Genomic DNA, 27934 nt, shown 5'->3' with positions numbered 1-27934 from the left:
GCATCCGGGCATGCGGGCGCCCCATCTCCTCATGGTGCTTTGCCAACACCACCGGGAGGGACGGCAAACATGGACACGGAAGCTAGCTACGCAGCGCCCCTTGTCACGGTCGCGGCAACTCCGGCCATGGACAGGGGGGCAATGTCTCACCCCCACTGATCGGACTCGCCTCAGGGCGTGCCGCGGTGTAGCCTTAAGCGGCATCAACCCCCGGGGCTGAGCTAGCCGAGGCTGCAGTCACCCTATCCATGCCGCGGATGCCAAGTGCGGGGAAGGACCCGCAGCCCCCGGTGCCCGAAGTAGATCGTGCCAAGACCTCGTCGGTCGTGGTCCCAACTAGCGCGTCGGTGCCGCTGCATCATCAAGTCCTCGTGGTTGCGAACTGTGGTGCCCTGATCAGGCACGGCGCCCTGGCCGGCACTTGCACCGTGCTCGACCGGTTCAGGGAGGATCTCGGAGATACCGACATATGCCTCGCCAGGGAGCGTATAGTGCTCGCCACCGCGTTGCTCTAGGTTGAGATGGCAACCAAGGAGGTCTGGAGCCAGGCCGAGGCCGTCACTGGAGAGAGCAGGGAAGAAGCCACCAATGCAAGGGCAACTTGTGATGACGCGCTGGCTAAAGCAGCAGCCGCCGCCAGGCATGGCGGCGAGGCGGATGCCAGCATGAAGGCGCTTCAAGAGGAACAGGCCGCGCGCACGCATCAACTCCAAAAGCTGGAGGATTACCTCAAGGATCGCGAGGCGAAGCTTGCAGACTGACTATGCACTCATGAAGGTGGGCGTCGAGTATGCTGTGGAGCGCGAGCGCCTAGGCAAGCAGCAGTAGGAGGTGACAGAAGCCCAAATGGCCTACGCGGAGCATGTCTCCGAGGTAAACGCTCAGCTGGACGCCAATGAGAGGAAGATCCTTGCCAACACAGATGCAAAGGCGTTAGCGGACCGCGGCGCCTTCTCTTCTCTCGATCTCAGGGTTCGCCAAGCGCTTAAGTCCATCTACAAGGAAGGATTCTAAGCTCCGCTCATGACACCCAAAGACGGCTACGCAGAGCTCTCCTCCAAGCTTGCTGTAGAGCTCGAAAGTGCCGTCCAATAGGTGGACGTCATCCTAGGGGAGGAGTGTCGCGACCTCTTCTTCGTGGCAGCGACGCGCGTCTTCAACCATCTTTACCTCAGCGATCCCGTCTTCGACTTCGGCACGGTGATAGGCCCGGTCCCTCACGAGTCCCGCGATGGCATGGTGGAAGCCATGGATGGCCATGTGGCCGCGCTACTCGGGAAGTTCGCCTGTGACATCGATGGCAAATCTGCTCAGGCTGAGGCGGGCGGTCGCAACGACGGCGATGGTGGCAACGACCCTTCTTCCTAGAGTTTATCTTACAACAACTGATCATGCCTCGTGGAGGTGTAAGGCTTTGTTTGAATTTGTGATACATTTGATGCCTGTAATAACTGTTTGAACTCCGTAGCTTCCCTTTCGTGCTTGCTTTCATTTTTGCTTGCCTTTGCGCTTTGCGTCGGCAGGGCCCAACTCCACGCATGCCTCGGCCGCCGTTGGAATGTCAGGTTGTGATGCCTGGACAAAGCCAAGGGGCGAGGGGCTACAGGACTAGTGAGGCTCCTGAGTCACGATGCTCATGGGTCCCCCTTGACATGCAAGCGGCCCGCATGAAGGACATGTGGGTGACGACAAGGTTAACTTGGGACCCTTCCTACCTTTCTCCCATCAGCCTACTCCTGGGGGTTACGCGAGGAGACCAGACACCAAGGACCTTGGTGGTGTGACGTGCGCGGGAGCAGGCTCGCGAGCCAGAGCCTGGTTGCTTGGGTTTCTCAGTGCTACTGGGACTGACCCGAGCACATGCACTGTTTCAAGCCCCGCTCGCGTGAGGCCTGGGGGAAGGCTATGAGCAGTGTCGCTGAAGATCCGAGTGGTCCTCCTTAGGTTAACGCTACCTGTTGGGAGCCCTCAGTTGTTTGTCCACCAACATGGAGCATGGGGCTTCCACTGGGTGTGGGCATGGCCGAACTGCGACCGTATCTGCCTGCGCTGAGCGTGGGGCTTCCATTGGGCGTGGGCATGGCTGAATTGCGACCGTATACGCCAGCACTGAGCATGGGGCTTCCACTGGGCGTGGGTAGGAGCTCTATACTAGAGTCTTTAGGGCGTGTACAGCCCAACTTCGTTCCTACACATGACTGGCATGGCAGAACTTTGAGGAGGTGTTTTTAGATGCTCGTTAGCCAGCGTGGGGCTCAGGAGGTCCTACCTCAGGTGTGTTGTCCCTAGCTTTGGTACGGTCGCGCGCTTGTGTCACCTGAGTTATGAGGGCGACCTATGCCAAATGAACGTCCAGAGGCCATTGCATGAGAAGGCTAGACACCAAGGACCCATAGGAGGTGACATGTGCGGGGCCAGCCCGCTAGATAGAGCTCGGTCACTTGGGTTTATCAACGCTGCAGGGACGGACCCGAGAATAGACACCGTGCCAAGTCTTCTCATGCAACAATCTGAGGAAGGACACCAAGCGTACTACTCCCGCGATGGCGAAGCACCAAGATTGCGGTTTTACGAACCGAGCCGCGTGGCCTCACTGGCCTGCTCACGATGAGCTCATGCGAGGACAAGGCACCAAGTACCCTAGGAGGTGACGTGCACGGGAGCTAGCCCACGAGACAAAGCTCAGCCGCTTGGATTTAACAACGCTGCAAGGATGGACCTGAGAACAGATGCCGTGCCAACCCGTAGTCATGAGGCGGTCAAGAGTGCGTTTGCGAGGGCACGGCGACATTCATGGTGACGAGGCACTGGACACACAGGTTAAATCATCAGGGAGATTTTATCAATGCAAGATTGAACCCAAAGCCAAGCAACTCTCCCATTGCAAGAAAATACAATCTAGTTGGCCAAACCAAATCGATAATTCGAAGAGAAATAAAAAGATACAAAATCATGCATATAAGAATTCAGAGAAGATTCAAATAATATTCATAGATAAGCTGATCATAAATCCACAATTCATCGGATCTCAATAGACACACCACAAAAGAAGATTACATTGGATAGATCTCCAAGAACATCAAGGAGAACATGGTATTGAGAATCAAAGAGAGAGAAGAAACCATCTAGCTACTAGCTATGGACCTATAGGTTTGTGGTAAACTACTCACGCTTCATAGGAAGGGCAATAGAGTTGATGTAGATGTCCTCTGTGATCGAATCCCCCTCCGACAGGATGCCGGAAAAGGCCCCAAGATGGGATCTCACGGGAACAGAAGGTTGCGGCGGTGGAAAAGTGTTTTCGTGGATGCTTCTGGTGTTCCTGGAATATATGTGAATATATAGGGCCAAGGGTTATGTTAAAGGAGTCCCAAGGAGGTGGCAGGGTAGGCCCCCCCTAGGGCGCGCCCTCCACCCTTGTTGCTGCCTCGCGGCTCTTCTAACTTGGACTCCAAGTGCCCTGGCTGTCTTCTTGTCCAAGAAAAATCATCGTGAAGTTTTATTCCATTTGGACTCCGTTTGGTATTCCTTTTGTGCGAAGCTCAAAAACAAGGAAGAAAATAGAAACTGGCACTAGGCTCTAGGGTAATAAGTTAGTACCAAAAATAATATAAAATAGCATATTAATGCATATAAAACATCCAAAACAGATAATATAATAGCATGGAACAATCAAAAATTATAGATATGTTGGAGACGTATCAAGCATCCCCAAGCTTAATTCCTACTCGTCCTCGAGTAGGTAAATGATAAAAACAAAATTTTTGATGTGGAATGCTACCTAACATATTTATCCATGTAATTTTCTTTATTGTGGCATGAATGTTCCAATCCATAAGATTCAACTCAAAAGTTTAATATTGACATAAAAACAATAATACTTCAAGCATAGTAACAAAGCAACCATGTCTTCTCAAACTAACATGGCCAAAGAAAGATATCCCTACAAAATCATATAGTATGGCTATGCTCCATCTTCATCACACGAATTATTCAAATCATGCACAACCCCGATGACAAGCCAAGCAATTGTTTCATACTTTTGATGTTCTCAAACCTTTTCAAATTTCATGCAATACATGAGCGTGAGCCATGGACATAACACTGTAGGTGGAATAGAATATGGTTGTTGTGGAGAAGACAAAAAAGAAGGAGATAGTCTCATATCAACTAGGCGTATCAACGGGCTATGGAGATTCCCATCAATAGATATCAATGTGAGTGAGTAGGTATTGCCATGCAACATATGCACTAGAGATATAAGTTTATGAAAGCTCGAAAGAAAACTAAGTGGGTGTGCATCCAACTTGCTTGCTCACGAAGACCTAGGGAAATTTAAGGAAGCCCATCGTTGGAATATACAAGCCAAGTTCTATAATGAAAAATTCCCACTAGTATATGAAAGTGACTACATAGGAGACTCTCTATCATGAAGATCATGGTGCTACTTTGAAGCACAAGTTTGGAAAAAGGATAGTAACATTGCCCCTTCTCTCTTTTCTCTCATTTTTTGTTTGGCTTCTTTGGCCTCTTTTTTTTGTTGGCTTCTTTGGCCTCTTTTATTTTTCCTCACATGGGGCAATGCTCTAATAATGAAGATCACCAAACTTCTATTTATATACAACTCAAGAATTACAACTCGATACTTAGAACAAAATATGACTCAAGAGTGACATGTATAAAAAATTATGAAAGATGGCTATGCCACAAATACGATGCCAACTACATGATCATGCAAATGAATATGAAATGATGGAACATGTCATAATAAAACGGAACGGTGGAAGTTGCATGGCAATATATCTCGGAATGGCTATGGAAATGCCATAATAGGTAGGTATGGTGGCTGTTTTGAGGAAGTTGCATCACCCAAGAAGTTAAGAAGCTCCAAGATGCTAGAATCACCCATGAAGTCCTCCATCCCGGGTGGATTGCCAACTCCACCACTGTCGCCAAGCCACACAGTGACAGGCGCATGTACGCTGACTTCACCGCCCTCAACAAGGCTTGCCTCGGGAGCCCCTTCCCTCCTCAAGGGATTGACCAGACCGTGGGCTCGCCCTACCTAATGCGCCTGCCTTTCGACCTAGAGGGTGCACGCGTCACCGTCGCAAGGCTGATGAGCACGAGCCTGGAGTCCCACGCTGAAAGAAATGTGGAGGTGGTTAACACCCATCTCCCATCCCGGCGCGACACCACTCGTGACGAAGGAGGGTCTTCCGGTACAAAACACATGGAACACCTGACATGTACGTCAGTTCTATACGTGCCCCACGGATACGAGCGACATGAAGCTATACACGCTATGGGGTTCTCTCTACGAGCGCTGCCACCGGCACGCGAGAGCCCCCTCCCATAGTGGAAGCCCCATGATTAGGGCTGGCGGATGCCCCATGCTCAGCGCTGGCGGCCTACTTACCTGAGGCCCCCCTGGGCGTCACATCCTCAAGCTGACCCTTGTTGAACACGACAACATGTATCTTTCTCTTATGTAATGAACCTGCTTCATGCATCAGTAAAGCTTATTTCCTTCAGAGTCCCGTGCGCACGAACTCCTTAATAACCATGCCCACTTTAAGCCCGCCGGCCAACAACATCAGCATCTTCGCCATGACCGGCTCTAGCACGGCAGCAGTTAACTCGGCGTGCCCCCACTTGGAGCTCTTCACCGCTGGTGCCTCCGAGATCTCAAGGAGGGGGCTGTACTGGCGCGTGTCCATGAAGATCTAGTGCTCCTGAAAGCCTTCCACCTCCTGGGGGATCCACATATCGATGGTGTGCACGCCCTTTTCCCTCGGCCATGTGGAGTGACACGAAGGCTGAGTGTTGGTCTGCTGCTATCAGCCGAAGGCTGAGTAACTTCCGGAGGAAGGCCACAAAGGGCATCACACCTAGGAAGGCCTCGCAGAGGTAGGCGGCGATGAAGAGGAGGAGAATGGAGTCCGGGTGTAGGTGCATCATGTGGATTTGGTCATGTCAAAGTACGACATTGCAAAAGTCAAAGAAGGGCGGCACCAACCCTACAAAGACAGAGTGGAGGAAGAACGAGAAGGTCGTGCCCCACTCGCTGGGCCGCGGGTCGCGACGCCGACCAAATTGTTGTCACCCGGTCTCGTTGCGGGCGTCTGCTATCATCGACCGCACCTTGTGCAAGCCCTCCTTGTTCAGGATCACGGACTTCAGCAGCGCGGGCCATGGCCCCAGTGGGACCGACGGTCCCGGCGCAGTCGCTTTACCCTTCCCTTTATTGCCAGGAGCCATGGTGGCGGAGAAAGATAGGAAGTGGAGAGGCAAGGAAACAGAGGAGCCGCTCGCGCGCACGACGGAGGGCTAGATGGGGATGGAGGATCAATAATGTTCCTGCGCCCTACGTGGGCAGGCTTTATCGCTCGGACGGCGGTTACTGAAGGGTCTTGGGGAGTGGGGGCGTCCCGCCCCGTAATAACCAACACACGTCACCCCTGGGCCCGATAGCTCAATGGGTGATGACCCACAAGTATAGGGGATCTATCGTAGTCCTTTCAATAAGTAAGAGTGTTGAACCCAACGAGGAGCAGAAGGAAATGACAAGCCTCCCACTTATGATTAACCCCTCTCGCAAGCATCTGATAACCCACAAGTATAGGGGATAAATTTTAGCCTCTTTCGATAAGTAAGAGTGTCGAACCCAACGAGGAGCTAAAGGTAGAACAAATATTAACTCAAGTTCTATCGACCACCGATACAACTCTACGCACGCTTTACGTTCGCTTTACCTAGAACAAGTATGAAACTAGAAGTACTTTGTAGGTGTTGTTGGATAGGTTTGCAAGATAATAAAGAGCACGTAAATAAAAACTAGGGGCTGTTTAGATAAAGACACAATAAAGTTTAGTATAGCGAGTGTGGAAAAGTGGTGGTAGGAGTTGCGAAATTGTCCCTAAGCAATTGACTACTTTACTAGACCGATAGCAAGTTTTATGTGGGAGAGGCCACTGCTAGCATGTCATCCCTGACTTGGAATTCTATGCACTTATGATTGGAACTATTAGCAAGCATCCGCAACTACTAACGTTCATTAAGGTAAAACCCAACCATAGCATTAAGATATATTGGTCCCCCTTCAATCCCGTATGCATCAATTTCTATGCTAGGTTGAAGCTTCTGTCACTCTTGCCCTCCAATACGTAGTTCTATCAACATACAACTAACGCTATGGTGTGGTCCACGCGCACGCTCATATGATGGGAACCAAAGGACAGTAACAAAACCACAAGGAAATTAAACCAATCATAGAAATTCACCAATTACCGATAGGACAACGAAAATCTACTCAGACATCATAGGATGGCAACACATCATTGGATAATAATATGAAGCATAAAGCACCATGTTCAAGTAGAGGGTACAGCGGGTTGCAGGAGAGTGGACCGCTATAGATAGATGGGGGAAGGTGATGGAGATGTTGGTGAAGATGACGTAGGTGTTGGTGTAGATCGCGGTGATGATGATGGCCCCGGCGGCGTTCCGGCGCCACCGGAAGCAAGGGGGAGAGAGCCCCCCTCCTTCTCCTTCTTCCTTGGCCTTCTCCCTAGGTGGGAGAAGGGTTCTCCCTCTGGTCCTTGGTTTCCATGGCGTGGGAGGGGCGAGAGCCCCTCCGAGATTGGATCTGTCTCTCTGTCTCTCTCTGTTTCTGCGCTCTGGATTCTGCCCTTTCACCGTTTCTTTTATAACCGGAGATCCGTAACTCTGATTGGATTGAAATTTGAACACGATTTTTATCCAGATATTAGCTTTCTTGCAGCGAAAGAAGGGCAACAACTTCCTTATGGGGTGTCCACGAGGGTCAGGGGCGCGCCCCCCTGCCTCGTGGCCCCCTCGGGCATCGTCTCGCATTGATTCCACTTCCCAAAAATCAGATATATTCCAAAAAAAATCTTCGTCAGTTTTTATTCCGTTTGGACTCGGTTTGATATGGATTTTCTGCGAAACAAAAAACATGCAACAAACAGGAACTGGCACTGGGCACTGGATCAATATGTTAGTCCCAAAAATAGTATAAAAAGTTGCCAAAAGTATGTAAAAGTTGTAGAATATTGGCATGGAACAATCAAAAATTATAGATACGACGGAGACGTATCACCATCCGCAACTACGTAAGAAGAATTAAGATAAATCGAACCATAGCGTGAAACATATGGATCCAAATCATCCCCTTACGAAGCAACGCATAAACTAGGGTTTAAGCTTCTGTCACTCTAGCAACCCATCATCTACTTATTACTTCCCAATGCCTTCCCCTAGGCCCAAATCATGGTGAAGTGTCATGTTGTCGACGTTCACATAACACCACTAGAGGAGAGACAACATACATCTCATCAAAATATCGAACGAATACCAAATTCACATGATTACTTATAACAAGACTTCTCCCATGTCCCCAGGAACAAACGTAACTACTCACAAAGCATATCATGTTCATAATCAGAGGAGTATTAATTATCATTAAGGATATGAACATATGATCTTTCACCGAATAAACCAACTAGCATCAACTACAAGGAGTAGTCAACACTACTAGCAACCCACATGTACCAATCTGAGGTTCTGAGACAAAGATCGGATACAAGAGATGAACTAGGGTTTGAGAGGAGATGGTGCTGGTGAAGATGTTGATGGAGATTGACCCCCTCTCGGTGAGAGGATAGTTGGTGATGACGATGGAGATGATTTCCCCCTCCGGGAGGGAAGTTTCCCCGGCAGAACACCTCTGCCAGAGCCCTTGATTGGTTTTGCCCAAGTTCCGCCTCGAGACGGCGGCGCTTCATCCCGAAAGCTTCCTCTTGATTTTTTCCAAGTAAAAACCCTTCATATAGCAAAAGATGGGCATCGGGGGCCTGCCAGGTGGGCGGCAAGGTAGGGGGTGCGCCCAGGGGGTAGGGCCCCCAACCCTTGTGGTTGCCTGGTGGGTCCCCTCTGGTGCTTTCTTCGCCCAATATTTTTTATGTATTTCAAAATAATTCTCCATGAAGTTTCAAGACTTTTGGAGTTGTGCAGAATGGGTCTCTCAGATTTGGTCCTTTTCCAGTCCAGAATTCCAGCTGCCGGCATTCTCACTCTTTGTGCAAACCTTGTGAAATAAGAGAGAAAAGGCATAAGTATTGTGCCATAATTTGTAATAATATCCCATAATGCAATAAATATCAATATAAAAGCATGATGCAAAATGGACATATCAACTCCCGCAAGCTTAGACCTCGCTTGTCCTCAAGCGAAAGCCGATATCAAGAAATATGTCCACATGTTTAGAGATAGAGGTGTCGATGAAATAAAATACAGACATGAGGGCATCATGATCATCTTTAGAACAACAACATATATTGTCATATAATTTCTTATGCCAAAGTAACATTTCGTTCACAAGGTAAAGTATAAATCAGAAACTTCATTGAAAATGAACAAACTATGACCTCAGTCATTGAGCAATTGCAATTTATCATAACATTGGAAAGAGTCAATATAAGAGCTTTTCAGTAAGTCCGCATACTCAACTATCATTTAATTTTTCACAATTCCTAACACTCAGGCGATACTTATGAGTTCAAATTTTCAGTCGGACACAGAGAAAGATAGGAGCTTATAGTTTTGCCTCCCAACTTTTTACCTCATGGGTAATCTCAACAATAATACTTTACGATAACCAACATCCGAGTGGATATATATGTAGCTTGATCTTTCTCCAACACATAGTGCTTGCCAAAAAGAAAAAAGTGTAAAAAGGAAAGGTGAAGATCCCCATGATTTTTGTATGAGGGTAGAAAATAAAAGTAAAAGATAGGCCCTTCGCAGAGGGAAGCAGAGGTTGTCATGCGCTTTTATGGTTGGATGCACAAAATCTTAATGCAAAAGAACGTCACTTTATATTGCCGCTTGTGATAAAGAACTTTATTATGCAGTCCGTCGCTCTTATTTCTTCCATATCACAAGTTCATATAAAGCTTATTTTCTTCACACTAATATATCATACATATTTAGAGAGCAATTTTTATTGCTTGCACCGATGACAACTTACTTGAAGGATCTTACTCAATCCATAGGTAGGTATGGTGGACGCTCATGGCAAAACTGGTTTAAGGGATGTTTGGAAGCGCAAGTAGTATCTCTACTTCGTGCAAAGGATTTGGCTAGCATGAGAGAGAAATGCAAGCTCAACATGTTGGAGGATCCATGACAATATAACTTCTATTCAGAAATAAGAAAACATAACCCATTTTGTTGTCTTCCTTGTCCAACATCAACTTTTTAGCATGTCATATTTTAATGAGTACTCACAATTACAAAAGATGTCCAAGGTAGTATATTTATATGTGAAGCCTCTTTTTTTATTACTTCCTATTGATTGCAACAATGACCAAAACTATGTTTGTCAACCCTCAACAACTTTTATTCATCATACTCTTTATATGTGAAGTCATCACTCTCCATAAGATCATTATATGGTCTTTTTATTTCTTTTTATTCTTTCTCTTATTTATTCCCTCAAGATCATAGCAAGAAATAGGGATGTAAACGGATCAGATCGGGTCGGATAATGTCTTTACCATATCCTTTACCACATTTTGTTATCGGATTCGAAGCGGATCAGATAATGATCGGATGCGGATTCGAATACAGATTATATCGGACTACGGATTCGGAGCGGAACCGGAGCGGATTCGGACCGAAAACGGATAAAAAAATCTATGTACATCTTTTCTATAATATCTATCATGATCTATGCAAAGAAGAACAATATATAAGTAACCAATAATTTTTGTTGATCAATGAAATTGATAATTTACATGTTGCACCAAGCAAGACATTAGCCATCATAGGTTCATCGTGTTGTCTACTTCATAACAGAATATGTTATATACTATTAGGTAAGTGAGCTTGTATAGTACGTGTTCTCAAGTCTATTGGCTATGCTTGTAAGTACATGTTATGGGCCGTACGTATGCGTGAGTAGGCGTTCGAGACCCCGCCCGTATGTACGTACGTGGCCATATTTAGTTTTTTGCACCCTGGCTGTACCTACGTGTACACGATATAGACGAGACGGCATGACATGATATGCCCGCACCTCTATTACGACACGTGCCCTTCCTTACTCGGCCACGGTTCACCGCTACAGCCTGCAGACAGACCGATTGACTAGTATGTACGTACACGTTCACGACTAGACAGACAACCCTACGTACTGTTCGACCGGGTGGGTCACAGCTGTCAGGGAGGTAAGGAGGCACTTCCTTGCGTGCGAAGATAAAGCTGGTGGGTCCTAGCTCTTAGGCGGGAATTATATTTTTTGCCCGTAATATGGATGCACTTCCTTGCCTGCGAAGATGTAGCTAGTCGGTCCCAGCAATCAGGAGGGAAACGATTTTTTCGCGAAATACAGTGGCCCGTCCGGTGGGTCTCTGCTGTCAAGTGGAGGAATCATTATTTTGCGCGTAATAAGGAGGCACTTCCTTGCTGCGGCCGTGGACCCAGCTGTCAGCCTCTCCACGTACAGTCCTCTAATGACCAACAAGTATAGGGGATCAATTGTAGCTCTTTTCTATAAGTAAGAGTGTCGAACCCAACAAGGAGCATAAGGAAATGACAAGTAGTTTTCAGTAAGGTATTGTCTGCAAGTGCTGAAATTGTAAGTAGCGAGTAGTTTGATAGCAAGGTAATTTGTAACGAGCAAGTAACGATAATAGTAACAAGTATGCAGCAAGGTAGACCAATCCTTTTGAGGAAAAGGATGGGCGAAAATAGTCTCTTATGATAAGCAAAGCGATCTTGAGGGTACACGGGGATTTCATCTAGTCACTTTCATCATGTTGGTTTGATTTGTGTTCGCTACTTTGATAATTTGATATGTGGGTGGACCGGTGCTTAGGTGCTGTTCATACTTGAACAAACCTCCTACTTATGATTAACCCTCCCGCAAGCATCCGCAACTACGAGAAAAGTATTAAGAATAAATTCTAACCATAGCATTAAACTTTTGGGTCCAATCGGTCCCTTACGAAATAGCGCATAAACTAGGGTTTAAGCTTCTGTCACTCTCGCAACCCACCATCTAATTGCTACTCCACAATGCATTCCCTTAGGCCCAAATATGGTGAAGTGTCATGTAGTCAACGTTCACATGACACCACTAAGGAAATCACAACATACATACAATCAAAATATCGAACACATATCAAGTTCACATGATTACTAGCAACATGATTTCTCCCGTGACCTCAAGAACAAAAGTAACTACTCACAAATGATAAACATGTTCATGATCAGAGGAGTATTAAATAGCATATTGGATCTGAACATATAATCTTCCACCAAATAACCCATATAGTAATCAATCTATGAACACTACTAGTCATCCACAAGCACCAATCTATGAACTAGGGTTTGAGATGAGATGGTGCTGTTGAAGATGTTGATGGAGATTGCCCTCCCCAAGATGGGAGAGTTGTTGGTAATGATGATGACGATGATTTCCCCCTCCGGGACGGAAGTTCCCCCGGCGGAATCGCTCCGCCAGAGGGCAAAAGTGCTCCTGCCCAAGTTCCGCCTCGAGACGACGATGCTCCGTCCCAAAAGCCTTGTCCTCATTTTTTTTCTAGGTCAAAATGACCTATATACTAAAAAATGGGCACCGGAGGTGGGCCGAGGAGGCCACAACCCACCAGGGCGCGCCAGGGGGGCCTGGCGCGCCCAGGTGGGTTGTGCCCACCTGGTGGGCCCCCTCTAGTGGTTATTGGCTCCAATATTTCTTAAATGTTCCATAAAAAATCTCTGTGAAGTTTCAGCTTGTTTGGAGTTGTGTAGAATAGGTGGCCTGACGTAGCTTTTCCAGGTCCAGATTTCCAGCTGCCAGAATTCTCCCTCTTGGTGTGTTCCTTGTAAATTATGAGAATGCATTAGAATTACTCCAAAAAGCATTATTATGGATGAAAACATTATAAATAACAGTAAGAAAACATGATGCAAAATGGACGTATCAACTCCCCCAAGCTTAGACCTCGTTTGTCCTCAAGTGAAAATCGAAATCGAAAAACATGTCCACATGCTTTGAGAGAGAGGCATCGATGAAAATAAAATACGGACATAGAAGCATCATGTTGACTATTATAACAACAACAAAATTAATCATATGACTTTTATCATAGAACTTTTACCATATAATTCTCATGAATAAGTAATAGTTCATCACGCAATCGAAGTATAAAGCAAAAACTCTATTAGAAACCAACAAACTATGTTCTCAGTCAACTTTGCAACTACAATTCATCATCTTTTCAGCAAGAGTCACGTGTAGGAGCCCTCGGGCAAGTCCACATACTCAACCATCATATAGTCTTCTATAATTACTAACACTCACCTCGTACCCATGAGGAAAACATTTCAACCGGACACATAGAAAGATAGGGGCTTATAGTTTCGCCTCCCAACATACTCACCTCAAGGGTGATGTCAACAATAATAACTCATGCTATCTATATTCAACTGGACATATGTGCCTAGATCTTTCCTCGCCAGATGATGCTTACCAAAGGAGAAAATTAAAAAGGAATAGAAGGAAAACTTTGACTCTTTGCATAAAAGTAAATACATAAAAGTAAAGGTAGCCCTTCACAGAGGGAAGCAGAGGTTGCCATGTGCTTATTTATTTGTATGCTCAACCCCTTAGTGCAAGAGAACGTCACGTTGTATTTCCCCTTAAGATGACAACCTTTATTATGTAGTCTCTCGCTTTTATTCTTTGTCATCCAAGTTCATACAACGCCCAATTTTCTCTTACACTAAATGATCTCACATATTTAGAAGCAATTTTTATTGTCTTTTTGCACCGATGACAACTTACTTGAGGGATCTTGCTCAATCCCTAGGTAGGTATGGTGGACACTTGAAAAATATTTGGGTTTAAGGGTTTTTGGATGCACAAGTAGTATCTCTACTTAGTGTGGAATTTTTGGATAGCAAAGATAGGGGGCAAGCATCACATGTGAAAGGATCTATGCCAATATGACTTCTTTGTGAATATAAACAAACATAAACCATTAAGTTGTCTTCCTTGTCCAACGTCAACAATTTTGGCATCTAATATTTTGATGAGGGCTCACAATCAAAAAAGATTTCTAGGATAGTATATTTATATGTGAATCTTCTCTTCCCTTATTAATTCTTTCATGCGTTGCATCATTGACTAATGCTGTGTTTGTCAATCTCCAATAAATTTTTCTACTTATACTTTTCCTTATGTGGTGCTATCACCTACCATAGGATTAGTATATGATCTTGTTGATTTATTTCCTTTCTTTTATTTATTTATTTTCTCTTTTTCTTTCTTCCCTATTTCTTTTCTTTATTTGCAATATGAAAGTAAAGAAAGCAAAAACTCAAACTAAACTTTATTATATAACTTGCATACGATTACAATGATAGATCACTAGTCAAACTCTCAAAGAAGAAAGGATCAAACTAAACTTTTATTCATTCTAAAGCAAAAGATCGAACTAAGATAAGTAAAAGCAAAAAGATAGTGGGATGATACAATACCAGGGCACCTCCCCCAAGCTTGGCGGAAGCCAAGGGGAGTGCCCATACCCAATACTCAGTTCTCCTTTGGTGGTGTTGACAATTGTGCCTTCAGCTTTTTTATATTGTAGTTGAGGAGAGAAATCTCCTCTTTTAAATCATCGACCTCCAACTCCAGCTTCAAGGTCTTGTCACATAAATCCCCTTTGCTTTTCTGCCAAAAACGAGAAGGAATAGATCGGTTATTAGACTGATTAGCTCTCTTGGGGAGACTGGACTTCTTGAACTCCATGTGCATATCCCCGGGTTGAGGTAGAGGAACATCCTCCTCCTCCGAACTTGAATCATCGATCTTCATCAAATGAGCGTCCCCCTCATTGTACGTAGTTGGACCATAAGGAGATAGGTCCCCATAGGTCTTTGTGTCAGCAAGGAGATGCGAGACATAGCTCTTTCCTCCGGAGTCTTGGGAGGACATATTTTTCAAACTGCGCAGAAAACAGCAAGAAAAGAGAACACAGGATTTCTTCGCAATACGGTGGTCAACAGGTTCGGGAAGTATATATAGATTTTTTTATCATGGAGGACAAGCATACGGAAGAAAAACGGAGTACAGAAGGTGTCCCAGGTGGGCACAACCCACCTGGGCGCGCCAGGGGGGTCTGGCGCGCCTTGGTGTCTTGTGCCCACCAGGGGACGCTTCCTGGGAGTTTCTTTATTTCCAAAATTCTAAAATATTCCAAAACTAATAAAAAAATATTTTTGCAGATTTTTTGGAGTTCGTTTACTTACCGTATCACGTACCTCCTTATTTTCATGATTCTGGAGTGTTCCGGAAGGACTATTTTATGTGTTCTTCCGGTGTCAAAGTTTGGATAATATTACTTTCAACATTAATAGGCATACCTGAGATAGAATGCTTTATTCGTTGCCCATTAACAACCTTTGGGTTAGTACCTTCGGAATTATTTATTTTGATGGCTCCAGATCGGTAAATCTCCTCGATGACATATGGGCCTTCCCATTTTGAGAGGACCTTTCCTGCAAAAAATCTAAAATGAGAGTTGTACAAAAGAACATATTCTCCAACTTTAAACTCACGCTTTTGGATTCTTTTGTCATGCCATCTTTTAACTTTTTCTTTGAATAATTTTGCATTTTCATAAGCTTGGGTTCTCCATTCATCTAATGAGCTAATATCAAATAACCTCTTTTCACCAGCAAGTTTGAAATCATAGTTGAGCTCTTTGACTGTCCAATATGCTTTATGTTCTAACTCAAGAGGCAAATGACAAGATTTTCCATAAACCATTTTATAAGGAGACACCCATAGGATTTTTATATGCTGTTCTATAAGCACAAAGTGCAGCATCTAATTTCTTAGACCAATTCTTCCTGGACCTATTGACAGTCTTTTGCAAAATTAATTTTATTTCTCTATTGCTAAGTTCAACTTGACCACTAGACTGAGGATGATAGGGTGATGCAATTCTATGGTTAACATCATACTTAGCAAGCATTTTATGGAAATCACCATGAATGACCTCTTCCCTTACAACGACGAAAAATAATATCACTTGTGTGCCCTATTGATGCCATGGAAGAAGAAGAGCTCTGTGCAGGCCCGGCAGGTGTGCTCTTGGCAGATAGTGGTGGTTGTGCCTGCTTTCTTGTATCACGGCTGGAGGTGGCACCTGATGGAGGTGATGGTGCAGTGGAAGTAGAGGATGCACCTGGTGTCCATGATGAAGGTCGACCTGCAGAAAAGTTAGTTCGCGCCAATGCCTGTCGATCATGCACTTCACGTTCAGCTTTACAAGCAAGATGAAATAAATGAGTGATATTATTATACTCCTTATACTCTAGAATGGTCTGAATCTCTCTATTTAATCCACCTATAAAACATGTAAACATAGCTTCATTATCCTCAACAATACCACATCTAACCATGCCAGTTTGTAATTCCTGATAATATTCATCTACATAATTTTTCCCTTGTATTAAACGCTGCACTTTTTGAAGTAATTCACGTTGATAAAATGGTGGAACCCAACGAGTACACATAATAGTTTTCAAAGCAGCCCAAGTAGTTGGAATATTATTCGGATATAATCTACGATGTTCAGACCACCACACACAAGCAAAACTAGTGAAAGCACAAAGTGCAGCAGCAACACGTCTCGTCTCGAGATATTCTAAACATGTAAAACGTTGTTCGGTTTCTAACTCCCAAGTAAGATATATATCAGGAACGTATCTACCCTCAAATGGTGGAATATTCAATTTCAGTTTAGGGATATGGTCATGATCTCGTACCTGAGGGGGTGGTGCAGCCCAACCATTGTGATTATTTGCACGTGGATGACCTGGTGGTTGTGGTGCTGGTGGTGGCACGTCGTTCTGATTTTGATCAACCTCATCCTCGTAATCTCCCGCATAATCATTGTAACATCCCAAAATTCTAAATTTTGGAATGTTATATTTTAAATAGATAGATTTGATTGATTGTTTGATTGTGGTGTGGTTGCTTGTGTGAAATTGAGATGAAATTCGAAACTTTTTGAAAGTTAAATGAGAGGGAATAAAAGGACTTCCCAAACTTTCATTTTTTGCATTTATGATCTCCGTGAATTCAAATTCTTTTCACCACAAAACCCTAGAGAGAAGATGACATGACTTCTTCCATTTGAATAAATGAAAAGGGTTTTGAAAAGATTTGAATTTTATTCTGAAATATTTTCCAATTCAGAAACTTTAAGCACCTCAATGATTTTCATGAGAGAAGATACATGACTTCTTCAAAACATATGAAATATGTGTTGGAAGTTTAAAAGAATCAAATTTAAAAGTCCTTTTGGAAATTATTTTCAATTTGCAGTTATTTCGGTTTTATTCAAATTATTTTTCTCCAAAAAATTAAATATATGGAAATTAGGGTAAAATGATTCCCTACATTAGTAAATTGGAGAGAAATAAATTTGAAATCATTTTTGTATTTTAAAATGATTTTTATTGGATTCTATTGCAATAGTAGCACTCTTTGCTTTATTTGAATTTTTGTGGATTTTATTTGACACTAGAAAAATGTTCATGCTGTAGGAAATCTTTTTCTGAAAATTTTGATATATTATATGCCTATATAATATTTTATTTTATTTTGCCTTTATTATTTTTGTTTGCCTGGAAAAATATTAAAAAAAAACTTCTCCGCCGAACCGTACCGGCCTAGCTAGTCGCCAGGCCAGCTCAGCCCAGCGCGCCGCGCCACTCGGCCCCGACCTCCCGTCAGACTCCAGCGCCGCACGCCGTCGTCGCTGTCGTGGCCGAGCCGGACGCCTCCCACCGCCGCCTTTGCCTTGCCCCTCGCCCACGCCTCGGAGCCGCCCCGCCCTCCTTAAATACCGCGCACCGCCGCCCCTCCCGCTCCTCCTTTCGAGCCGCACCGCCGCCGATCTCGCCGCCACGCCGCTGCACTTCGTCGCCACCGCCGCGCCGTCGCCGCCACGCTCCGCCATCAGCCGCGCCGCCGCCAGCCTCGCCAGCCTCGCCGGCGCCACCCCGCACCACCTCACCCTGCCGCGCCATCGCCGGAGCACGCCGCGGCCGCCCGATCTGCCGCCGCCGACGATGAACCTCCAAGAACCGCGAAAACCGCCGGTAACCGCCGACCCGCCGGTTCATCTCGGTTTATTTTCTTTTTGGTTTGCTTTTTGTTTAAAACCGAACGGTTTTCTTTTAGATAGATCTATTTAGTGAACGTTCATCGGTTTAGCCTCTGTAGTGAACGAATTCGTTAGTTAGCGTTCGGCAGCGAACATTCGTTCAGTAGAGTTTTTCTTTTTCTTTTTAATTTCGGCTAGGGACCTATCCGTGAATATTTTATTTACAGATTAGTCCCTAATCTTCAAACCTTCGCTACTTTTTGCTCGTTAGTCGGAATTAGATGAAACCAACGCCCACTTCTCCGTTACGATCCCCTCTATCCAGTAAAATAACTTGAACATGATTTTGAAAGTTTTAAAATTTGAATTCAAACAGATTTGTATTTGAACTTCGTTTGATCGTAACTCGGGTTTTATAACTCCGATTTAATTGATTCTTTTTGCAAATCGAAGCTCTTGACCTAAACTTTCTAATAATGCCAAATTCACATAATTTTGGTACTTTTAGAAATTGTTTTATGTTGAAAGAGTTATTTGCTTGGTTTTGTTATTTTCCGATTTGTGTTCTTCGTTCTTCCCGATCTTTTAATTGATTGCTTATGTGTGGTTACTATTGCTTGCTTACGCTAGATTGACCGGAGTGTGACGAGTAGAACTATCAGGAGTTATGAGTGCGAATCATCTTCATCAAGAATACAAGGCAAGTTCACACTTTGATCATACTTTTCATTACCCAGTTTTTATGCATTAGTTTCAACCCTCAAACATTGCATGAGTAGGATTGATAACTTGTGGGATTTGGGAGGAAGTTGATGAGGTAGGAACCTATTGTCTTGCATTCAAACCCTGGGAGTTACTACGTTATGCTTACTGCCATGCTATGCTCGTAGACGTGGATTGGGTTTGAGTGTATCCATGACAAATGTGAGATTATTATTTAATGGTTAACTTAAGGTGGCTACTTTAATACACATCTGGGTGGATTGGTTGGGGCACCCTGGAGCACCCAGTGGTTTGCCCGGGCACCTGGAGAACCCAGTGCTTGCCGAAGGGAATCCCGGAGTACCCGTGTGATTACCCTATGGAATGCCACCCAGGCTCAAAGGGATCATAAGATTACTCATGCTAGAAACTTCCTTGTGCAGCCATAAGCTATTATGGGCTCTAGCATAGTTGAGTATGTTGCATGACCTCTTCCAGTGGTAGGCTAGCAGATGTAGGGGATGTAGGTTGGTACTGTCTACCCAGGGTTAGAGTTAATGTTTCTGAAAGACTGTGTCTCGGTCATCCGTTTCTCAAACACCATGTAGTGCGAGAAATCCAACGGAGGAGATCGAGTCTTGTGGGAAAAGTGTGCAAACCTATGCAAAGTGTACAAACTAATCATGATCAGCCGTGTCCCTGGTTATGGACATCTTGAGTATCTGGTTCTTGAATTATCATGTTGATCTCATCACATTACTTACTTAATTTGTTGGGTTGTCAACTTTTAATTGGGATTGAGTTGGAGGAACCCTCTCAATAATTTTCAACCAACTTGGTAGTTAAATAAAATATATTCCTTTGTTGTAGGAAAAAATTGGCTTTTTGCAAAAATAAACCTAGAGCTTTCCACCAGCAAAATATGCATGTAGTGATAGCTATTGTTCATTATTATCCTATGGTGTGAATTTGCCAGTACATTCAATGTACTGACCTACATGGCTGCAACGTCTGATGTTGCAGGAATCTTACGACGAGTAGTGATACGTTAGGGTTACGATTTCTACACTCAACTTTGCCGTTGGTGTTGATGGGAAATCCACAACCTTGTTGTTACTTCCGCTATATGGATTGAGGTCATAGTATTTACGTTACTTTATACATATGATTTACCTCTGTTATAAATCCTCGAGTACTGTGTGTGTCAGCCTACCGATCCAGGGATGACACTTAAGCACAGAGACTTGACCGTCTAAGGTCGGGTCGCTAGAATCATCCTCCTCCTCATCAGCAGCAGGAGCCACAGAAGTATCAACAGCAGCACCAACAGTTTGGCCATGCTCAAGAGAGACACGGCTCACTCGGCGGTGGGTTGTTTGGCGACGTGGAGGTAGTCGTTGTTGTTGTTGTTGTGGCAGAGGTGCGACAGGTGCAGCCGGTGGTGGTTGTGGAAGATGCGCAAGCACTTCATTAAATTTGTTATCGAGCTTTGTTTCGAACGTCTTCTCAAAGCCAGTTATCTTATCCATGGCCTCTTCAAAATTGTTCAACACATCTTGCACCTGTTCTGTCATCATTTGCTGAAATTTATCATGCAACTCCTTATTCGTCATGTTCTCCCAGTCAATCTCATCGACTTGTGATCCTGGCATGGTTAGCAGCAATAGAAACACACAAGAATATGATCCTACAGACTACTACAAAATGGTGGTGGTGGGGCATCACAAATCCGTCAAGCAAATCTCAAATTCTTACCAGTTCTTACCAAGCAGCAGGTGGTGATCAGCAACCGTCGTAGTCAAAACTCTCAAAGCTTGGATAGAGTGATTACCAGGGAGAGTCAAACGCACGACGTAGATGTATGTGAAGCTGGGAAGGCTTATAATATGGTAGCAAAAAGGGTCAGCAATAATCAATTCGGAAATGCAAAATTGAATAAACGCTCAACGACGGGACTGTGCTGGTCCTAGGCTAGACCGTACTAGAGACGCGAGCCTAGAACACGAACAAAATCATGGCGCGACACGTAAATAAGGGTAAAGCACTCTGAATTTATTTTTTTGCGCTCCTCCTTTTTTTTGCGAAAAATCACTATAGTGGCGAGTGTCTCAAAACTCTTCCCAAGTTAAACTAACAGGATAGGCACGAAATTTTTTTGACAACTTTTTTTTCGGAAATTAGGGCAGCGACGACGAAAAAGTTGATAGACGCAAAGGTGTCCTGTCTTTCGATGAGATGGTGGCTATCGTTTTGGAGGAAGTCGACTTTCACGATCCGACTACGAACGTGCGAGGACGTCGCGCCTTAGCAATCGCTAAACCAACTCCGAGAGGTTATTGACGACGCCGGAGCACGATCAACCTGACCACGAAGGTCTGTTTTCTGCAGGCAAACGAAGAACACGCAAGAAATTAAGATTGCAATCTGGATATTGTGAATATAAGAGGAAAGCTTTATTGATTAAGGTGGGGTTCTATGACGCCTTTGTCTGGTTGTTGAACACAAACGAATACGCGAAGTTGCAGCTATGGCGAACTTTAATCTAAACAAAACCGAAAGTCTAAACGGTGCCCTAAGGGGTGTATATACGGAGGAAGAGGGGGGAGAATTTCGTGGCCCTTGTGGAAGGGGTCTGAAACCAAACCTATATCTTGTTTCCCCACACATACAGACTCTAAAAACAGCCTATGCTTATGTATTTCGAAATTACATGGGCATGGCCCAATAATAAGGTGACGCAGCACCTAGAATAGCCTTTGGATGAAATTTATGAAGTGGCATCTTGTATATTTCGTCCAAAGCTTCATGCACTCATTATGGCGGCTTCAAAGTCTTGAAATCATCACTTGTAACTCCGTTCTTGTTCCCCTTGCGCATGCCATCCTCTCCATGCTTGCTCTTGCTCTAGTGTTCATCTCTCTTATCCATGCTAGGCCCTTCATTTGTATGCAAAAAAATGTATCCAATTTAGGCAGCATCATATTCTCATGAACATTAGAATCATTACCAAGAAACGAAAGTACCTGAAAATTTAATTGGCGTGCGCGAGCTCTAGTAATTGGTCCAGTATATGTAGCAGTAGGGGCTGTGGGTGTAACAATGGTATTGATGTCGTCATCAAAAGTGCGACGAAAAATCACTATGATGGCGAGTGTCTCAAAATGCTCCGTGGGACCTAAAAATAGGATAGGGAAAAATATGTTTGGTCGCCGAAATTTTGGCCTAAAAACTGCCCGGGGGTCTCCGGACTTTTCGTTTCCCGAGACCTACTCAGGCAAGGAAACACGAAACGGAAAATAGATGGATCTCGAAAACAAACCTAATATGAAACGAACTCGGATTGGTGGTGGATAAGTAGATGTATATGTGGACTCGGATTGGTGGTGGACAGGCGGATATATATGTGGACTCTGATTGGTGGTGGACAGGCGGATGTATATGTGGACTCGGATTGGTGGTGGACAGGTGGATGTATATGGCAGCGGTAAGGAATATGTTGTTGGTGGTGGTATATGGCAGGAGCGATGACGATGGTGCGGCGGCGGCATGACAACTTGTGAACAGAACTGGAAACTCTAAGGGAAACTAGACGCTAAGACCAGCAACTTGACACGACGATGCAACCGCAAATTCAACAAAGCAAAATACTGAAAAGACTATGCAAAGGCTCAGACTGGTTCAGATATGATGAACTAACCCTAATTTTTTTGTGGCTTTTTCATGGACTGTAGGTATGAAGAACAGACTCGATCTAAACTATGAAAAACTGTAAAATCTCACCGAGCAACCTGAAAATCTGATACCACTTGATAGAGGAAAAGGTGTCCCGTCTTTCAATGAGATGGTGGCTATCATTTTGGAGGAAGTCGACTTTGACGATCCGACTACGAACGTGCGAGGACATCGCGCCTTAGCAATCGCTAAACCAACTCCAAGAGGTTATTGACCACACCGGAGCACAATCAACCTGACCACAAAGGTCTGTTTCCTGCAAGCAAACAAAGAACAAGAAAGAAATTATGATTGCAATCTGGATATTGCGAATATAAGAGGAAAGCTTTATTGATCAAGGTGGGGTTCTGTGACGCCTTTGTGTGGTCGTTGAACACAAACAAAGTACGCGAAGTTGCAGCTATGGCAAACTATAATCTAAACAAAACCCAAAGTCTAAATGATGCCCTAAGGGCTGTATATATGGAGGAAGAGGGGGGAAATTTCGTGGCCCTTGAGGGAGGGGTCCGAAACCAACCCTAACTCTTGTTTCCCCACACATACGGACTCTAAAAACAGCCTATACATACATGGGCCTGGCCCAATAATAAGGTGACGCAACACCTAGAATAGCCTCTAGACGAAATTTATGAAGTGGCATCTTGTATATTTCATCCAAGGCTTCATGCACTCCTTATGGTGGCTTCGAAGTCCTGAAATCATCACTTGTAACTCCGTTCTTGTTCCCCTTACGCATGCCATCATCTCCAGGCTTGGTCTTGCTCCAGTGTTCATCCCTCTTATCCATGCCAGGCCCTTCATTTGTAAGCAAAACAAATGTATCCAATTTAGGCAGCAGCATATTCTCATGAACATTAGAATCATTAACAAGAAACGAAAGTACTTGATAATTTAATTGGCGTGTGCGAGCTCTAGTAATTGGTCCAGTATATGTAGCAGTAGGGGCTGCGGGTGTAACAATGGTATTGATGTCCTCATCACTACACCTCCAATGCCCGCTATGCTGTCAGCGGAGTTGATCGATACATCTGTATTGATCTTGATGATATTTCCATCGGGCTGTCGCTAGCCATAGCCTGGTAGTAAGGCAGCATGCCGCCTAGGAAGTTCCAGCAGCGCTAGATCTTCTCTGGTTCGTCTCACCGAACTAGGAGGGTCGATCTTCACCTCATCATGTATCCACCTATTGCGTGACATCCAGATGGACCACATAACAGTGATGATTTAGCCCGATCTTTATCTGTGAACTGCTGCTCACACAGGATATCTCTTGCCCAAGTATCTGGATGGAGTCGGGGAAGAGAAACTTCAAACAGCAATCGAGCTTCCTCCCAGAACCGGCGGGCATGAGAATAGTGTATGAGTGCATGCATGAGGTCTTCCTCCATTTCCAAGCAAATCTTACACGTACTCACTTCCTTTATGTGTCTCCGTTTAAGGGTGCATTCATCAAGAATTAAGCCCCTAATGACTCGCCACCAAAAAACCCTTACCTTGCGCACAACCTTGAGTTTCTAGAGGGAATTCCACATCTGTTCTTCTGTCGTTGATGGTCCCGTTACCTACCCTTCCTCTAGAGCTACACACTCTGTTTGATTCACGAGAGCATGGTAAGCCGATTTAACAGAGTATAATCCTGAGCCTCATGCGCCCAAGCAAGAAAATCCTCACCCCCACCTCGCGGAATTGGGATGTTCAATATAGCTTGGGCAACAGGTGCAATGAAGGTGTCTTGCACAAGTTCCCGGTTCCATGTCTAGCTTGCGGTATCAATTAGGTCAATTACTACCTGAACATGTGTATTAGCTGGTTTGCATATTGGCAACATTGTTACTGTAGAAGGTACCCATTTGTCCTCCCAAGCCGAGATGAATGCTGATGAGGACATCAATACCATTGTTACACCCACAGCCCCTGCTGCTATACATACTGGACCAATTACTAGAGCTCGCGCACGCCAATTAAATTATCAGGTACTTTCATTTCTTGGTAATGATTCTAATGTTCATGAGAATATGATGCTGCGTAAATTGGATACATTTGTTTTGCTTACAAATGAAGGGCTTGTCATGGATAAGAGGGATGAACACTGGAGCAAGACCAAGCATGGAGATGATGGCATGCGCGAGGGGAACAAAAACGGAGTTACAAGTGATGATTTCAGGACTTTGAAGCCACCATAATGAGTGCATGAAGCCTTGGATGAAATATACAAGATGCCACTTCATAATATTCGTCCATAGGCTATTCTAGGTGCCGCGTCACCTTATTATTGGGCCAGGCCCATGTAATTTTGAAATACATAAGTATAGGCTATTTTTAGAGTCCGTATGTGTGGGGAAACAAGAGATAGGGTTGGTTTCGGACCCCTTCCCCAAGGGCCACGAAATTTGCCCTCTTCCTCGATATATACAGCCCTTAGGGCACCGTTTAGACTTTGGGATTTGTTTAGTTAAATGTTAGCCATTGTAACTTCGTTTACTTTGTTTGTGTCCAACGACCAGACCAAGACCGCTTCCGGATCCCCAACTTTATCAATACTTCATCTATATTCGCAATATTCAGATTGCATTACCATATTCTTGCTTGTTCTTCGATTGCGTGCAGGAATAGACCTTTGTGGTCAGGTTGAACGTGCTCCGGCGTGGTCAATAACCTCTCGGAGTTGGTTTAGCGACTGCTAAGGCGCAACGTCGTGCACGTTTGTAGTCGGATCATCAAAGTCATCTCCACCAAATCGATAGTTATCATCTCATCGAATTATCGGGACACCCTCACCTCTATCAAGTGGTATCAGATTTCCAGGTTGCTCGGTGAGATTTTACAGTTTTTTGTAGTTTAGATCGAGTCTGTTCTTCATACCTACAGTCCACGAAAAAGCCACACAAAAAAAATTAGGGTTAGTTCATCATATCCGAACCAATCTGAGCCTTTGCATAATCTTTTTAGGGTTTTTGCTTTGTTGAATTTGCGGTTGCATCATCGTGTCAAGTTGCTGGTCTTAGACTCTAGTCTTTTAGAGTTTCGAGTTCTGGTCATAAGTTGTCACGCCGCCGCCGCACCATCATCATCGCCCCTGCCATCTACCACCACCACTTATCTGCCACCGCTCTAAATCCGTATTCATATACCACCACCAATCCGTATCCATATACCACCACCGATCCGTATCCATATACCACCACCGCTACCATACACCACCACTGCTGCCATATCCTACCACCATATATCCACCACCAATCCGAGTTCATTTCATATTAGGTTTGTTTTCGAGAACCATCTATTTTTCTGTTTCGTGTTTCCTTGCCTGAGTAGGTCTCGGAAAAAAAATTCGGTGACCAATTTTTTCCCTATCCTATTTTTCGGCTTTTCTGAGTCTTTTCAGCCACGTGCCATCATAGTGATTTTTTGTCGAACTTTCGTCGTCGCTGCCCTGATTTCCGAAAAAAATAGTCAAAAAAATTTCGTGCCCATCCTGTCATTTTTACCTGGGAAGAGTTTTGAGACACTCGCCATTATAGTGATTTTTTGCAAAAAAATGAAGAGCGCAAAAAAAACAGAGCGAAAAAATTCTAGAGTGTGCTTTTCCCTTGTTTACGTGCAACACTGTGATTTCGTTCGTGTTCTAGGCTTGCGTCTCTAGTACGGTCTAGCCTAGGACCAGGACAGTACCATCGTTGAGCGTTTATTCAACTTTGCATCTCTGAATTGATTATTGCTGACCTTTTTTGCTACCATATTATAAACCTTCCCAGCTCCACATACATCTACGTCGTGCGTTTGACTCTCCCTGGTAATCGCTCTATCCAAGCTTTGAGAGTTTTGACTACAACGGTTGCCGATCACCACCTGCTGCTTGGTAAGAACTGGTAAGAATTTGAGATTTGCTTGACGGATTTGTGACGCCCCACCACCACCATTTTCTAGTAGTCTCCAGGATCATATTCTTGTGTGTTTCTATTGCTGCTAACCATGACAGGATCACAAGTCGATGAGACTGACTGGGAGAACATGACGAATAAGGAGTTGCATGATAAATTTCAGCAAATGATGACTGAACAGGTGCAAGATGTGCTGAACAATTTTGAAGAGGCCATGGATAAGATAGCTGGCTTTGAGAAGACGTTCGATACAAAGATCGATAACAAATTTAATGAAGTGCTTGCGCGTCTTCCACAACCACCATCGGCTGCACCTGCAGCACCTCTACCACAACAACAACAACAACAACGACTACCTCCATGTCGCGAAACAGCCCTCCGTCGAGCGAGCCGTGTCCCTCTTGAGCCTGGCCAAACTGTTGGTGCTGCTGTTGATACTTCTGTGGCTCCTGCTGCTGATGAGGAGGAGGATGATTATGCGGGAGATTACGAGGATGAGGTTGATCAAAATCAGAACTACGTGCAACCACCATCACCAGGTCGTCCACAAGAAAATAATCGCAATGGTAGGGCTGCATTACCAGCTCAGGTATGAGATCATGACCATATTCCTAAACTGAAATTGAATATTCCACCATTTGAGGGTAGATATGTTCCTGATATATATCTTACTTGGGAGTTAGAAACCGAACAACATTTTACATGTTTAGAATATCCCGAGGAGAGACGTGTTGCTGCTGCACTTTGTGCTTTCACTAGTTTTGCTTGTGTGTGGTGGTCTGAACATCGTAGATTATATCCGAATAATATTCCAACTACTTGGGCTGCTTTGAAAACTGCTATGCGTACTCGTTGGGTTCCACCATATTATCAACGTGAATTACTTCAAAAATTGCAGCGCTTAAGACAAGGAAAAAATTCTGTAGAGGAATATTATCAGGAATTACAAACTGGCATGATTAGATGTGGTATTGTTGAGGATAATGAAGCTATGCTTGCATGTTTTATGGGTGGATTAAATAGAGAGATTCAGACCATTCTAGAGTATAAGGAGTATAATAATATCACTCGTTTATTCCATCTTGCTTGTAAAGCTAAACGTGAAGTGCAGAATCAACAGGCATTGGCGCGAACTAACTTTTCTGCAGGTCGACCTTCATCATGGACACCACGTGCATCATCTGCTTCCACTGCACCATCACCTCCATCAGGTGGCACCTCCAACTGTGATACAAGAAAGCAGGCACAACCACCACTATCTGCCAAGAGCACACCTGCCGGGCCTGCACGGCGCTCTTCTCCTTCCATGGCATCAACAGGGCACACAAGTGATATTATTTGTCGTCGTTGTAAGGGAAGAGGTCATTATGCGAGAGAATGCAAATCTCAGCGTGTGATGATTGCTACTGA

This window comes from Triticum aestivum, chromosome 4D (genome assembly GCF_018294505.1).
Source record: "Triticum aestivum cultivar Chinese Spring chromosome 4D, IWGSC CS RefSeq v2.1, whole genome shotgun sequence".
NCBI classification, from domain to species: domain Eukaryota; kingdom Viridiplantae; phylum Streptophyta; class Magnoliopsida; order Poales; family Poaceae; genus Triticum; species Triticum aestivum.
The sequence above is the reverse complement of the archived record's forward strand: the minus strand, read 5'-3'. Positions refer to the sequence as shown.